A 16995-nucleotide genomic window follows, 5' to 3' on the forward strand; every position below is an offset into this window, starting at 1 on the left:
TGAGTGAAATTACAAAACATCGTCAAAAATTACAATTTTCTGCATGAAAAGTGGTGGCAGGGAAACGGATGTGTTAACTGGGGCACTGATTCCTTTTTCGAAATTTTAACATTAATTTCGAAAAAGGCGGAAAAATAGGCAGAAAGGTTTCCGTATGGCGCCACCACTTTTTCATTCGGTATGAAATATTAATAGTATCTAATTTACCTCAATAATAAGATATCCCTTTTTGTAAAAATGAGTGAAAAAGTGGTGGCGCCATACGGAAAGTTATCCGAATAGGCTTAGGCCTACAAACAATAGTACAAATACACGTACAATGACCGATAATGTCAAAATTTCTAAAAAAAGGAATACAGCGCCCCAGTTACACTCACTGGGTCTGTGTTGTATTGATTGATGACTTTAGAAAGAAATTAATTTATTTTGATCTGGTGGATGGAAGTGTGAACTTGAAGTGGAGGAAAAATAAAGTAAATTCCATTCAACAGTGTTCAAATTTCAATTCAACAACCATCATCAATCATGCCATTATCATCATATTATGTCATGACCATGACAACAATCGATCGTGACAATTAATTCAAACTTTCAAAGAGTTCTTACGAGGAATAATTCACTTCTAATCTATTTACTTGCCTGAGTTCATGTTTCCACTGAGGTGTGGTCTACAGGGGAACGTATCTGTAGATAAACCACAATTTCAGATAATGTGGCTATTGCTGCAGTCCAATGTGAATGTACAGTAGGTTGTTGTTGGCAATCAAATTCGGTTTAAGGGCGCCGCCATCTTTTAAGCTAAACCACGGTTTTCTGTTACCGACAATAGAGGGCGCTATACTCCAAGAGCCGTCGTGTAAATTAATTATTGGCTCTTTATGCGCCCTGATCCCAATTTCATCGATCTGCTCCAGCAGAAAAAAAAATAGTTAAGCAGCTTACCAGAATAAGGTTACCCGCCAAATTAAAAAGTACAATGAGTGAATGGTATTTCTTCTTACAGCAGTGAACTTCAAAGTATTAAAGGCAGTGGACACTATTGGTAATTACTCAAAATAATTATTATCAAACATTACACCATACATTCTGGAGCGTGCAGCTTAATTTTACATCACTTCCTTTCAAGGCGAGGGTGTCAACTGGGTGAGTCTGGAAAAGTGAGTCCTCACCCAACCCCCATATCGATTAAGTCATAACAAGAATGAGCAGAAACATTGTATCTGTTGATACCTGTATGAATGAGCGACTCACTCGGCAACTTCAAACTAAACTTGGAAATGACAACCAGCTTCATATAATCACAACATGCAAATGACTTCAGAAAGTACAGCTTTGGTAAAGAAAGCTTTTTTTCCCAACAGACTTTTCTGTGTTTTTCCCTTGTATTTCTTTCGCTTCCTTCCTTGTATTAGGTTGAATGTAAAACGCCCCCAAAGTATTAAACCTTGAAATTATAGACAAAATTTGGACATTAACTGTGCACGCCACCCCCGCCTCCATTTTTGGTTGAGCAAGTTTGTTTGAATTGTACTGAATAATGATCTTGAGACGTGTTTTGCAAGTCACGACGCGCATCAATATCACCTACCAGCCTTAAAAACCAAGACTAATCGTTTTCTCCTCGTTTCTCATTGAGGATTATGTTAAGAATATTTTCTTGGCACAACAACTCAAATATTTTCTCTATTTTTCTTCCTCTTTTGCACCAACGTCAACAAATTCCTGCCTTAATTTTAATACAGAAAGGTCTTTGGTAATATAACTAGGACAAGCGGGAAGTGTTTTTTGTACGTTTGTTTCTTATGAGTTTTCTAAACACCCCTGCCCTGGAAAAGTTCAGAATCTACCCTTATAATTACTGCTAGAACTGCACAGATTGTTAGTTCCTTATGAGTTTTCTAAACACCCCTGCCCTGGGAAAGTTCAGAATCTACCCTTATAATTACTGCTAGAACTGCACATTATTGGTTGTTCCTTATGATGAGTTTTTGTAAACACCCTTGCTCTGTGAAAGTTCAGATTCTACCCTTAGAATAACTGTTAGAACTGCACATATTGTCAGTTCCTTATGAGTTTTGTAAACACCCCTGCCCTGGGAAAGTTCAGATTCTACCCTTAGAATAACTGTTAGAACTGCACAGATTGTTAGTTCCTTATGAGTTTTGTAAACACCCCTGCCCTGGGAAAGTTCAGATTCTACCCTTATAATTGCAGTTAGAACTGCACAGAATGTTTGTTCCTTATGAGTTTTCTATACACCCCTGCCCTGGGAAAGTTCAGATTCTACCCTTAGAATAACTGTTAGAACTGCACAGATTGTTAGTTCCTTATGAGTTTTGTAAACACCCCTGCCCTGGGAAAGTTCAGATTCTACCCTTAGAATTACTGTTAGAACTGCACAGATTGTTTGTTCCCTACGAGTTTTGTAAACTCCCCTGCCCTGGGAAAGTTCAGATTTAATGTAATATAACTGCACTGAACCCTTCATATTGCAGTTTGTTTTTCTCAATTGGTTCTTTGCCCCCCTCTTTGTTTCCTAAAAGAATCAAAACACTTACATCGCCTGTTTTTATGTGTAGATCATCTTACTTTATTAAAACTACACATAATTATGGTTTCATACAAGACAGGTTTTTAAAGGCAGTGGACACTATTGGTAATTACTCAAAATAATTATTTGCATAAAACCTCCCTGGGTAACGAGTAATGGGGAGAGGTTGATAGTATAAAACATTGTGGGAAACGGCTTTTTCTCAAGTGATGTAGTTTTCGAGAAAGAAGTAATTTTCCAAGAATTTGATTTCGAGACCTCAAGTTTAGAATTTGAGGTCTCGAAATCAACCATAAAAGCACACGACTTCGTGTGACACGGGTGTTTTTTTCTTTCATCTCGCAACTCCGACGAACAATCGAGCTCAAATTTTCACGGGTTGTTGTTTTATGCATTATGTTGAGATACACCAAGTGAAAAGACTGGTCTTTGACAATTACCAATAGTGTCCAGTGCCTTTAAGAAAACTCTACTTTTAGTTTAATTGATAACTAATGCAGGCTTGTGTTATGTCTAGCACTGCGTCGACACATTTTTAACACAATGAAAATCAAGATATTTTAAACGACCAACAACCGATGTGATTTACTGAAATAACTACTGCACTTCACTCTAAAACGTACCCGGATTCCAGTCCGGGGGGGGGGGGGGGGAGGTTGACCATCTGCTGTCAAACCCCATGGATTTTAACTTTGATTTGCGTCCTTTTGATCCATTCCAGGTAACTTGACACTGATTCCTGGTCTAACTGAAAGCGAAATGGGTCAGACCCCCCACGGGACACGGAACCATGATTTATCCTGACCCGGATGTTCTCAGACTGGATTCAAATAATATGATGAGAAAAGTTTTTAGCTGATTATTCTTTTGAGCTCTAATTTGCTTTCTCAAACGGCGTATATGAGTTGTTTTTATTATTTTAATAGCTTATTGTCCGTTTAAAGGTATATCACATAGTCATTTGTCCTTGTGGTGATTTCTTTAATAAATATTGAGTAATGCATGCAGGTGAAGAGATGACGTCATATCCACGTGGCCATCTTAAGATGTAGGCGTATCTCAGATGAATGTAAATAAGAAATACTAATTGGTTATAAGAGAACGTGTTATTTTGCGGATAAATGTTGCATGTCAGATTGGTCAACTATCAAACAAAACAAATTTTTAATCCGGAAGTATAAAGTTCTTACCCTAGAAAAGAACCTCAAAGGAAATATATTTGATTTCCAACGACGTCGAGGGGTTTATACGATTTTTTTTTTTTTTTTTAAACACCGCTTTTCTAACAACAATCCCAGTAAATGTTTCATTCATTGACCATTAATCGGAAAAGTTTAACGTCAAGTGTCGGATCGGTTACCATTGAAAAAACAACAACATGAGTTTCAGTTTTGAAGCGCATCGCTTGTTCATTTTATTTCGGCGCCATTCTCCTTGGATAAATATTATTTAACTCTTGTTAAAAGTCGAAGATAAAGGATTTGCAGACCTTAAAACTAACCGTAGCGGAAAGGGTTAATTCGTATTTCGTATATACAAAAAGTACAAAAGATGGCGTCATTTTGACGAACACATCCTACTCGAATATCAGATCTTGGTAGCTGGATGGTGATGTTTCTTTATGGCCAGTAGAAGCAGCTTGCCCGTGTAGTTGGGTTTCCATTTCCTCATTACGTATTTGCATCTTCATCTGGAGCTGTCTGAACTACACGGGTTGAATTAGGATTGGCTTTGGATCTTCTTTTCGTCAAGATAATGTACAGGAGTGACGCGAGGAAGAGCAAGGTGGAGACAGCAGCTAGAAACCATCCTACTAAGGTGACTGTAGAGTCCGTAGATCCTGAAGAAGGGTTCTTACTGTCAGGACCGGGATCTTGCTTCTTGGTCGGTATATGGGATGGGGTCTGGGGTGCAGGTGGGGTAGACTGTCCGTCTGGTCGATCTCTCGGTACGGGTTCGGTGTTGCTGATTGCAGGGTAGCTGGTAAGTGGATGGGAAGTGGTCACTGCCATTTGAGATGTCGACACCACGCCTGTGGTTACTTCATTCTGATGAACAAGTAACAAGCCTTTAACAGTCTCCCCAGTAAATGACATGGCTCCTCTGAACACCATACATTTCACTGCAGTGCTGTTTTCTCTCATTGTCAATCTCTGCATTGTCATTGTTTTACTGTTATCACAAAACGCAATTGAATGATCTCCTGCCATTAATTCACGCCAAGATCCATCGTGATTATTGTACGTTGATTTAATATACCAAATGTATGTTAGTCCGGAGTCAATGATTGGTCGCGTTTGGCAACGAAATTTGGCATTTTGATCGGCATGGGGTTTTTCGTATTAAAGATGTGGTATGGTACCTTTTAATTAAAGTATTTAATGGGGTGGAGCTTTTTCTATTAAAGTAATTATTCTTAGATGTAATTTAACGGAAGGTTTTTTTTTTTGCATTAAAGGTGTGGTGTAGTACTATTTAATGGGGTGGAACTATTTCTATTAAAGTGGTTGTTCTTAGATGTAATTTGACGGTAGGGGTTTTTCATATTAAAAGTGTGGTATGATACTTTTTAGTTAAATACTTTTAAGTTACTTTTAATACTTATAATCCACAACACATTTTATGTAAAACAATAGCACATTAAGTAAGGGAAATAGAGAGATTTGTTTTTTCATTTATAGAATCATTTTATTTGACAACTCAAACTTCAAAGAGTATATTATAATGTAAACAAAGTATCTTAACATTATCAGCGTAAGACAATTGTTTTAAATTGTTTTTCTTTGCAAAAACTTTGAATCTTTTGCAGAGTGCTGTTTTATGCACTGTCATGACCCTTCTTGTAGCTAAGCACAACAAAGTAATCTTCACAGAGCTGCTTCAGCTGAAAATATTGCTTAGCAGTTTTCAGCTCAGCAGAAAGGAGCAGGATACCATACCAGTCACACATTTTTCACATAGCAAGGTAGTTAGGCTGGTAACCATATTTTGGCAAGCATATTTATGTTTGTGCTTAGCTACTTTTGGGCTTTAAGCACCTCTATGAAATTGTGCAAGTTTTAAAATCCAAATACCAGAAATCATAGAAAAATCGTTTGCAACAGATTGTATGCTAGTAACACTTTTTACTATGAGGAATGTTTTTTTGCCCAATTGATTATGGTGCAACAGTTCTGTCATCGTATCAGGTATTCCTGTCAAGAAACTACAATGTCTGGTATTGGGTTTTTGGTTTTAAATCATGTTTTTTACACTTGGTCAATTAAATAATTTATCAAGAAAATATCAAAATACTTATTGGCTCAGAGATTAGGGTTTCGTCAGCCAGTCACATAAATTATTAGGCAAAACTTGTGAAGGACATTTTTATTTAAATGTCTAGTTTTTCATTACTATCAAATAATAATTTGCTTTTAAGATCTTTGTCCACTATGCAAATAATACCTCTTAAAGGCACTGTACACCTTGCGTAAGATTTGAGTGAGATATTACCTCTTTCTCAAAAACTATGTCACTTCAGAGGGAGCCGTTTCTCAAAACGTTGTATACTATCAACAGCACTCCCATGCTCGTAACCAAGTAAGTTTTTATTCTAACAATTATGTTGAGTAATTACCACGAGTGTCCAATGTCTTTAAGTCAACAACATTAAGAGCAAAGATTATGGCTACTTATAATTATTGACCTACATGTATGAGTTTACTTTAAAATTTTGTGAAGCTTTAAGTTGTGGAGTAAATAAGTGTACCTTGCAAGAAATCTAATTTTAAGATAAGGTTTTTTCCTCCTGGTAACAAAAGTCTATACCAGACCCACTATCTTTCTGAAATCTTAAAGCCACTCTTTCGGGAAGTATTCCACCCCGAGAAACAGTACATTTTTCTCCAACTTTGTGAGCTCAAAACACACAAATTGTGTGCTTGCTTGCAAATTGTACACTTACTTTTTACAAGAACATTTACTTGAATGTTAGATAACATCTGCCTCCGACATTAAATAATTAACAAATCTACTTACAAATGAAATCAACAAGCTGGTTGCTCATTTAGGATTCCTTCATATATAATGCCTTGAAGACCGTGAGGTTTAAATAATAAAAATTACTTTTTCTCTCAAACTCTGAAGCTTTCAAGATTGTAATGAGAGTTATTTGCTACACTCTCTAAGTTTTAGGATATCAGCTTTTTTATGCTGTGAGATGAAAACATTGAGGTGTCCTAAGATGTAACGGGACACAGAAAAGGAAGTCAAAAACTTCTATTTATGCTTAACAATGTAGCTCATTGCAATCTTGCTTCTGCATCTCTCCTGCGCCAGGAGTGTCTTTTAGACAGACATGGCACATTATTATATTTGTTATTATAATTTATTATTATTAAATGAACTAACCATAACTAGGGGCGTTTAATTTGGCTGTTGTCATCAAAATATGGTGATCCATTAATGATTACTCCATTTATACATCATTTAAATTTTCAGATCAATTTTGCCAAAGTGTACCTTAAATAAATTGGATCTGATTTGCCTGAACTAAATTTTGTAAATTTGTTTTAGGTCAGGCATGGTGTACAGCACATTCCAGATCTTTTACTTATCATCATACGATGCGAAATAATTTCATTCCTAGTTTATCGTTTAACTTGAGAAGAAATATCAATGGTTTGTACTAAAAACCTTTTTAATTATTTAAAATTGTAATTTTGTACAGTTACAGGGGTTTTGTTAATCAAAAACATGTTTCCTATCTTTTAAATCTGTAATCAATCTGTAGGGACAGACCTCTCATTTCGGGTTAGGCTGGTGCCAGCATTTCATCCCCACAAATGTTGTGGTATGTGACGAGATATTCTGTTGGCATGAGTGCTGCAAAAACAGACCACCCTTTGATGTTAGTGTAAAACAACCACAGGTATTTTACCTTCCTCTTGCGTAACCCTCACACATATTAACAGGTGATATGTAGACAGTGGGCTGACTACACGCAGTTGCAGGTCTCGGAAATGTGTGACAGGTAGACACCATCTACATATTAAGACAAACAAATGTTTATTATTAAGGTATATTTAGACTGTGACATTAAACAATGTAATTTTAGTTTTTCATGTACTAACAAAAGATAAAAATGATCGAGATCGAACAACGAGATGTAGGCATTTGAAGGAACAGCCATTATGTTGAGGTATGTGTAAATTTTGTTTTCAAATTATTTACTTCCCAAACCACCCCCCCCCCCCCAGAAAAGTTGTTATTATTTCAGTTTGTGTAGATATATTTGACAGCCAGGTGAGCGGAATGTTTTCAATGAAAGCGGAGCCTAATGGATCGGTCTATTGCATAAACTATCAAGACAAAGAAGTGAAAAAATTAAGAAAACAAAACTGGGATAGATTCATGATTGATCCATCAGCTTTCGTAATGTGCAGAATAGTTTCCGCAACCTTTTAGAGCAGTTTATTTACCTGATTCAATGTTAACGGTTAGGAAACTCATCAACTGCAGGTCTCTGACATCTACTTGGTTGATGAGTAAATCTCTGTGGAGCTGACAACCCTCGCTGTCTGATGACTGCCCCAGCTATCAATGCAAACAGAAAATACAATAACTCTTATTAAGCTTTGAAGTAAGATCAAGTAATAAAGTACAAGGGCAGTTTGAACATTTACTATTAAAGATCAACTTCAACATTTTTAATAGTAATAATAATAATAAAGGCTTTTTATTCAGCGCTCGGGTCGGTCACATAGTGGCGCTCATGGCGCTTCAACATTATTACCCCTGGTCACTTGGCCTTAAATAATTCCTTCAACCAGCTCAGCTCCCTGGGAAGTATACAGCCTGTGCTGCCAAATACTAAGCTAATCAATCACAAGAACCAACTCTGCCCTCACAGGTACCCATTTACCCCTGGGTGGAGAGAAGCTTATTGGACATAAGTGTCATGTGTAATAATTACATACAATTGAGTAAAGCTCAATCAAATTGGTTAAAAAAAAATTGAGCTGTCCAAAATCTCAAATTAATGTTGGTGCATATAATTAAATTTAACTAATGACGATGAAAGCCCCGATTCTTTAGCTGGTATGTTTATAAAACCTTTTTGTCCGTGGTTTTTGTTGAGCCAAGATTATAAAAAGTCTAAAAAAGCAACACTTTGAACTATTAGTTAATGAACCCACATGTTAAAACTGGTTCTTACCTGTTGATGGGGAAGACCTTGCTGTACTTTGACACTGGGTAGCATGTGCATCATGCATCTACTATTGAAGAGGTAGACTTCATCTGACAATGGCATCCGTCTGTAGCTAAACAAAAATAAACAATATCTTGTAAAAGAGGTGTGTTGTTGTGTGTCTTCATCTGCAGCAACAATTTAATAAGGCTTTTACCATTTGAGGGGGGCATTCTAGTCATCTCAAAAGACTTGATTTAAACAATTCAAGCAAAATGAAAATGATGGCACATGTTTATGTGATGTTTCTTTTCTTTTTAGAGGGGGGGGGGGGCGGGGGTTGAGGAATCGAGCAGGTGACGATTATACTCTTTTTTTGTTATGAAACTCCCATGTTCTAGAATAATGGCACAGGTTTTTAGTGTTAGAATACTTTAGAGACCATAGTGGCCTGAATCAGCAGTGACCTTAAGCCAGACTCTTAACCATTGCTTCGTCCTTAGGATGGGACGTAAAGCCATTGGTCCCATGTGTTGTGTAACGCATGTAAAAGAACCCAGTGCACTTATCAAAGAGAGAAGGGGTTCGCCCCGGTGTTCCTGGCTGTAGCACCTTGTGAGCCAAGACCATAAAAATTCTAAATAAGCAACACCTTGCGCTATTAGTTATTGAACCCACATGTTGAAACTTGTTCTTATAAATAAGGTGCTACACAATTGGGTCTCAAAATTCGTACCTTTCAATAACCTCTCATTCTGTATAAATGTATATACTAAGCGCCTTGAGTACCTTGTTGGTAGATACATGTACTATGTAAGACTTCTATATTATTATTATTATTATACTAGTAATGCTCAAAGCAGTCGAAAACAGCTGCAAAAAGTTGAGCAGCTTCCACACAACCACAACGTCAAAATGATAAAGCAATATTGGTTTCATGTTTGGTTTTGTTTTATGGCAAACTAGGCTAGCAAAACAATCTCTGTGTTTAGTTGTTACCACTCCTGCTGTTAACACTTGGATGCGAGGGAAATTAGATATGCTCTCCTAATAACAGTGTCACTCCCCCCCCCCTTTCAATTTTACAGTTTGGTGGTCAGTAGGAGGTACAATAGAAGAAAGGAGGCAAGTTTGCCAATGAATGAAGGAAACTATGATAGATTTATGAACTAACAGCTGTTCTAATGTTCACGACTCGGGAGTTTCCCTTACCTTTTATCAGGGAGAGAGCAGTTCATTTATCAGACTCTTTGTAAATGGTTAGGAAGCTCATCAACTGCAGGTCTCAGACATCTTCTTGGTTGATGTGTAGATCTCTGTGGAGCTGACAACCCTTGCTGTATCATACAAACAAATAAAACAAAAAAGCCTTATTTAGCAAGTAACAATAATAGCAAATAAGCACACGGGTAGTTTAAGAATTTATCAATAAAGATCACCTCAAACAAAATTTGAATGTTTGTTCTTTTGTTTTAAAACAAAATTGAGTGTGCAATGATTTACAATTATACACACTCTTTTTCCTTTCTATATATCTAAAAATGGGTGCACAATTAAAAAAAACTTAATTTGATTTGTGTCAAGCTCAGCCAAAATGCAGAGTTTTCATGAAAACAGCACTGTGAGGTTTGAATACACGCATTGGAAGTTGCACATTAGCGGAGATAAACAATCTTCAAGTTCATGATTTGACCAATTTTACATCACAACACATACTGCTTTTACACTGGTTTTCTGAGGAAGTGGTAAATCAGTGTTAATTTCACTTTTTGATTTTATGGGTCTTTAGTGCTGGGAACCTTGAAAAGCGCCACCAATGGCATAAAAAAACACTAGTTAAAAAAATGAAGGGGGTGGGTAGGTTTTGTTTTTATCAAATTTCAACAAAAACTACAGAGAATTTCAACAAAAACTACAGAGAGAACTTTACACTTCTCTTGATGCATCTGAAATTATGTGGTTGTTGATATTGTTCAATTTAACTGTTGATGAAGACATCCTTGACTCTTTAACATGTATGTTTATAAAACCATTTTTTCAGCGGCCTATGTTGGCCAAGATTTTAAATAGTCCAAATAAATACTGAACCTCCATGTTGAAACTGGTTCTTACCTTTTGTTTGGGAAGACATCGTTGTACTTTGACACTGGGCAGCATGGACATCATGCATCTACTTTTGGAGGGGTAGACTTCATCCGACATTGGCATCTGCCTGTAGCTAACAAGAATAAACAATATTATGTAAAAGAGGTATGTTGTCGGGTTTTTTCATCTGCAGCAACCGTTCCACAATTCCACTCTTTTTCGGGTCTCTGTGTACTAGAATAATGGCGACCATAGCGACCGGAATCAGCTTGTACCAAAAATAATGCTCAAAGTGGCTGCAAACAGCTGTAAAAAGTTTACCAGCTGCCACACAAACAAAAGGTAAAAATGTAAACAAATTTGGTTTCATTTTTTTTTTATGACAATTTTTGCAAAGCAAAACAACCCCCACACTACCATTATGTGTTTACTAGTTATTACTCTTGGTGTTAAATTTTGATGCAAGGAAAATTTGATATTTGATTTTCCCCAAAACAGTATTAATTCCCCCCCCCCCCCAACATAAATTTTACTCAATTTTACAGTTCGGTTGCCAGTAGAATGTACAATAGAAGAAAGGTGGCAAGTTTGCCAATAATGAAGGAAACTATGATAGATTTATGAACTATAACAGCTGTTCTAATGTTCACGACTCGGGAGTTTCCCTTACTTTTATCAAGGAGAGAGCAGTTCATTTACAAAACTCATTGTACAATATTAGGAAGCTCCTCAACTCCTGGTCTCAGACATCTACTTGGATCCTGTAACATGCACAAAAATAATAATATAATAATTATTTCCTTTAATGATAATCAAAATATGTTGATACCCCACCATGCAATGCCTCAAATCCCAGATTCCCTTTGAGCTTGGACAGGGAAAGTTGTTCTACAGTCTTTGACTGCTGTAGCCGAAAGTGCTACGGCCAAGCAGTTTTGTTGAATTTCACTTGCAATTAAGTGTTATGCCATAAAATTGTGAGTTTGTTTCATTACAAATAGTTTGTACACGCTGAGTCTCATATTGACTGCCAGTACTTAACTTTACTAAGTCGCTTCTCAATTTTGCACAGTGCGCGTGCAGCATGACTTCTTCGCAATAATGCACAATTGCTAAAGTGCGTGAGGGCAGAAACCCAGTGTGTGCCATACCAGTGCAAGGTTACGTGTGCTCCACACAGCGCTTTCTCAATGACCTACATGCCCCGACACACTCGCCACATTCGATCAAACATTATCTAGGTTTTTGTTGGCATTTAAACATGTACTTAAACTAGCGGGTGTATTAGTTGAGCAAAAACAGTAAACAAAGCTGGCACCATCTTCCTTGTGAACTGAAGTACTTGGTACTTGTGTGGCAATAATTCACTGGGGCTCACGAAGAACATGACGGTTGTTTATACACAACGCATCGGTAGCGACAGAGCAAGCATGCTTGCGCGCTCTCTTTACTTACAATGTAGCGCGGGTCACAAAGTGAAATGAACTTAAGTTTTATTACAGCGGGTGGATTCTTTTAAGATATGAACATCAAAATACCACAAAATGATTAACTAATCATGCCTTCAACAGAATATGAAATTTAAATAATTTTGAAAAGTACAACTACTTCGCCAACTGCCTGTTAAGTTTGACCCCGTAAACGTTGTGCGCAACAGTTGTGCGGGCCGGGTGTGATCAATGTGCGACATGCTGCGCGTGAATGAGACTACACTAGTTGTCATAATAATAATAATAATAAATTGCATTTATATAGCGCATAATATGAGTTAACATCTCTATGGGTTTTGTAGTACAAAGGAAATATTTAATATGCTCTAGTAGAAGTCGTGGTGAGTACCTGCAAAGCTTAATATTTTGGCTGAGGCAGGCCTCAATAATGCCACTTTTGACATTAGTTGAGTGTAACGTCCGTCGATATATCGAAAATACTAAAAAGAAGTGATATTTCCTCAACATCCAAATCGCTGATGACACTTTTTTTAATCATATCAAAATATTGAAATTTTTGATTGACCAAATTTTTTTGCTAATAGCGAAAACTTTGATGTCACAAAAACCTACCTCTATGCAAAAAAACAGGCATGCAATTCTTCAGCTGAAAAAAATACGGAAATTAAAACTGAAGATTGCCGTCGAGTATTTTTTTCCCTTTTTCATCTGGTTCCGGCCCCGCATTCCCTTATACAACAAGCAATAAGGCCCAACAGAGCCAGACTGTGCAGAAAATAGTGTAGAAGGTATGCTGAACGAGGAGAATCGTGTAAAAACACATGGAGCCAGACTGTGCATTAACAGTGTACAACGTCTGCTGTACGAGGAGAATTGTGAAGTTTGTGTTTTAATCATGGTGTCAATCATACAGGGAGCGGACTTTCTCTCTTTGCCTAGCGAGCAGAAGCGGCAACGAAATCACGTCTTTTCTTTGTTGGTAGAAGAAGAAAAAACGGAGTGCGGGGCAAAAAACCATTAAATATAAGGAAAAGTTTCCGTATGGCGCCACCACTTTTTCATTCGATATGAAATAATATAGTATCTTATTTACCTCAATGATATATCCCTTTTTGTAAAAATGAGTGAAAAAGCGGTGGAGGCGCCATACGGAAAGTTATCCAAATATAAACCCAATTATTAAACTGTCGATCTTCGTTTTTTTTTTACAGAACTGTTTTTAGTTGGCTTCATCCTTTGATATATCGAGTAAACTCGATATTGAATTTTTGATATATCGCCGATCGGTTATTTAAAAAACTGGCATCGACGGACGTTAGTTGATGGAGAATGGGCAACGAACTCAGCTGCTGGTAATTTGCTCAAAACATTCTGGAAGTTTTTCTGTCTATTGTTTAATTCATTCTATTTAATTAATTTTAGTTATTTGATAGTCATTGAGTATTTTGAGTTGACATTGATGGTTGATATTTTATTTATATTTTTATTTATTTTTGGGAGGGTGGTAATTTTTTGTGATTCTGACATCTTTTGTTTGTCGTTATGTGTCTGTGTTTGGCTTTAAACTTAAAGATTCATTTGATATCTCTAGAAAAAAAACCAAAAATACTTTGAAAGTATGGGTCGGAAATTGAAACAGCATGGCTGCAGTGTAACGTGTGTAACGTAGGCTATACGGCGTGGGTAACATCGCCATTTTAAAAAGTGAATCCGCGCTTACCTAAAAAATAAACTCATAATTTGTTAAAGGATTATCCTCCCCTTACCAGTTTTCACACTATTATGCCTTTTTCTTAGAATTGGGAAAAAAATAATGATGCCTTATATCAACCGATGCCCTAATTACCTTCTTTTTGCCAATATGAAGTATGCAAACATATATTAAAACTTGATGGACATTGAAATGTTCACACTACACACAGATCTTCGATGACTTCAACTGGCCCCATTTGTTTTGAGTTTTTCCTGTTTTCACGGCAAACAAGAAAGCATAGTTTCCCGGTGAAGCCATACATGGAAGAAACATCTACAGTGACTACAGTACAAGTGTTCTTTGAGACTCTGAGTATTAATCTATAGCCAGCAGTTGTCTTCGTTTTATTCAAAATATTTTTTAATGACATTTTAAAATTACCATGGTAATTTGCAAAAAATAACAAAAATAAATAATTTTATAAAAAAGTGTGAATAATCATTGGCTTTCAAATCTGATTTTTATTTATTTTTCCCCCTTTTTTTTCTCTTAAAATTTATAATAAAGCGTATAAATAAACAGTGATAATTGAATCAACAAGCTGATCATTTAAATTTTAATATTAATAATAATATTGATCGGAGGGTTAAAAAAAAAATCAAAAAATATTAGAAAATTATATAAGGCACATGGCTTCTTTAAGCCTCTGTATTTTTTTTCCAGAATGCTCAGCAAAATATTCAGTCACATGGTTTGATCATCATGATTTGTGAATTGAAATAGTGTTTGATGAAACTTTTTCGGTGGGCAAATATTTGTATATGGCCTCAACATTATGACATATTTTTGTAGTTTGTACCTTGTAGAAATGCCTAAAATAAAATACCAAACTTTTTGCATTTACAAGTGCAAATATCCAGTGGAGCCAAGGGAGAGGACACTCTTTGCTTGGCAAATAAAACCACACATTTTTTATCTAGGGACTGTTTACATCGCGCACAGAGACTGAGAGGTAAAAGATTTGCCACGATTTTAGGGACACCTCACAAACAGGACCTCCTACGATACAACCTATGCAAAGATCAGTTGAATTTTTCAAATGAGAAATACCGGAAGATATGTTCGATTCATTTAGAAGAAGGAAGAGTGGTGGTTAATGAAGAAATAATTGACATTTACCTCGGCCTCAAATTGCTCACTACGCATCGATACTCGCCTCGTCGTTGGAAATAGTCTGGCGCGCGAAGAACAGACCCAATGATACCGATTTCCGAATAATAGAAGTAACCGAAACACAAGCCGGTTACCAAAGTCGATATTTTCAAGAACACTAAATTTTGAAAACATAACGCTAATCGATAGGCAAAAGTAGCATAAAGATAACAAAACATGGAATCGATTATAGGCAAAAATCAACCCTTTTTTGTTTTGGCAAGGAATATCAATGAGAAAGCCCATGTCTTCTGCTAGGCAGCAATGAGCAGGGTACCAGTCACAACAAATTGTACATCTCACGTAATAGTTTGACTGGTAACCTTATTCTGGTAAGCATTTGGTTGTGCTTTTAGGAAGACCTTTTCGCAAATACCGGGGCGCGCGCGTAAAGCTTGGAATTAGGTGCATTGTGGTCTAGCTGGTATCCAAATTTGATCCATATATATCCCACAATGCACCTCATTCAACAGTCTGCGCTTGCGCATTGGTATTTGCGATAAGGTCTATTATGAAAGTGCACATACCTCGGTATTGCGCCCTCTTGGGATCAACACGGCCGTTAAAAAAAAAAGTTTATTCGAATGTATTTTCTGATAAAAACAATTTCGAGGAGTCTTGGAACTCTCGAGTATTCATTATTCCGGCATTCAATAATATTGTTTTTAAATAAATAAATAAAAGTAATATTATACACATAATGAATGTTTATGAGTGCAATGGTGCGAATATGTTCATGAGTTGAAAGATGGAATGTTCTATTCAACGAGACGGAGCCGAGTTGAATGGAACATTCCAGCTTTCAACGAATGAACATATTCGCACCATTGCACGAATGAAAAACATTCATTATTTGTTTTATATAACATCCAAGTAGAACTTTGTCATTTTGATTGAAAGAAACAACTTTCAAAACAAACAATTTCAACTGTAGAAGCCGAATGCTAGTAATTTTACTATGCCTTCTTGCAGTAACACCTGCTGCGTTACCAAAGACACGCGCACGCAGTGATGTTTTTACTCAGCTTTTTCGTTCCATCCGAAAAGTACCATTGCACGCTGGCAGCGTGCCAGCGTGCAATGGTACTTTTCGGATGGAACGAAAAAGCACGGCGAGTGACTCAGCGTGCAATGGTACTTTTATTTGCTATCACGTGACGGACAATCCTCCAATCAAATGGCAAGGATCTGCTTGGGTGTTATATAAAATCAACTATCGTCGGGCGTCATGTAACTTGAACTTTAATAGTAGATCTTTGACCTAGTTTTTAGCTAACTTTTGTTTTACGAAGAAAAAAATCTTGCTAATCACAGAGGTTACTGTTTTGACTGGTGCCCCACTAAATTTTTGCTTAGCAAATAAATTTGTTTCATTCGTTTGTATTTTTTTCTGCTTATCAGATTTATGAAATCAGTCCCCTGTTTCGATCGTAATGTCAAACACGTGTAAAACAAAAACTTCTCAGATGCTAATACAACTTAACAAAAGGCTGTACAGAAAGTGTACAGACTACTTGGTAGGGACAGAGAAGCGTTGGGTCACCCACGTGGGGAAGGGTATCCTTCCATACTAATAATGGGGATCAATGGCAGGGAAAAGTCGGGTTCAACGGGGTGAAAAGAAACTGACGAAATTACCCGAAAACAAATTGGGAAATTGGCAGATAGCGACTAAAGATTGATCTGTTAAAACAGTAATTATATGTAAAGAGCGAAGAAAACTGTCTTGGAAAAAGAAAAGTTATTTGGGATATTGAAACCATACAAATAGTATAATCCAATTGATAAATTTTTAATTTCTCACTACGTGTCTATCAAATCAGGTGTTATACCT

The 16995-nt window shown here is 36.6% G+C and overlaps 1 protein-coding gene across 2 annotated transcripts in view; it reads right to left on the reverse strand.

Annotated features, from left to right (window-relative positions):
- The window catches only part of LOC117305524 (coiled-coil domain-containing protein 174-like), a 41019-nt gene extending 26166 nt beyond the window's left edge, over nt 1–14853 (reverse strand). Inside the window, exon 1 of one of the 2 annotated variants that reach the window (XM_033790394.1) lies at nt 640–913. The gene's annotated coding sequence lies outside the window, so the exon portion shown is untranslated. Of the gene's footprint in view, nt 1–639; nt 914–14840 lie in introns of those variants that run through there. The other variant, XM_033790397.1, reaches the window with a different exon arrangement.
- Between the last annotated feature and the right edge of the window lie 2142 nt (nt 14854–16995).

This window comes from Asterias rubens, assembly GCF_902459465.1.
Source record: "Asterias rubens chromosome 8 unlocalized genomic scaffold, eAstRub1.3 super_scaffold_89, whole genome shotgun sequence".
NCBI classification, from domain to species: Eukaryota; Metazoa; Echinodermata; class Asteroidea; order Forcipulatida; family Asteriidae; genus Asterias; species Asterias rubens.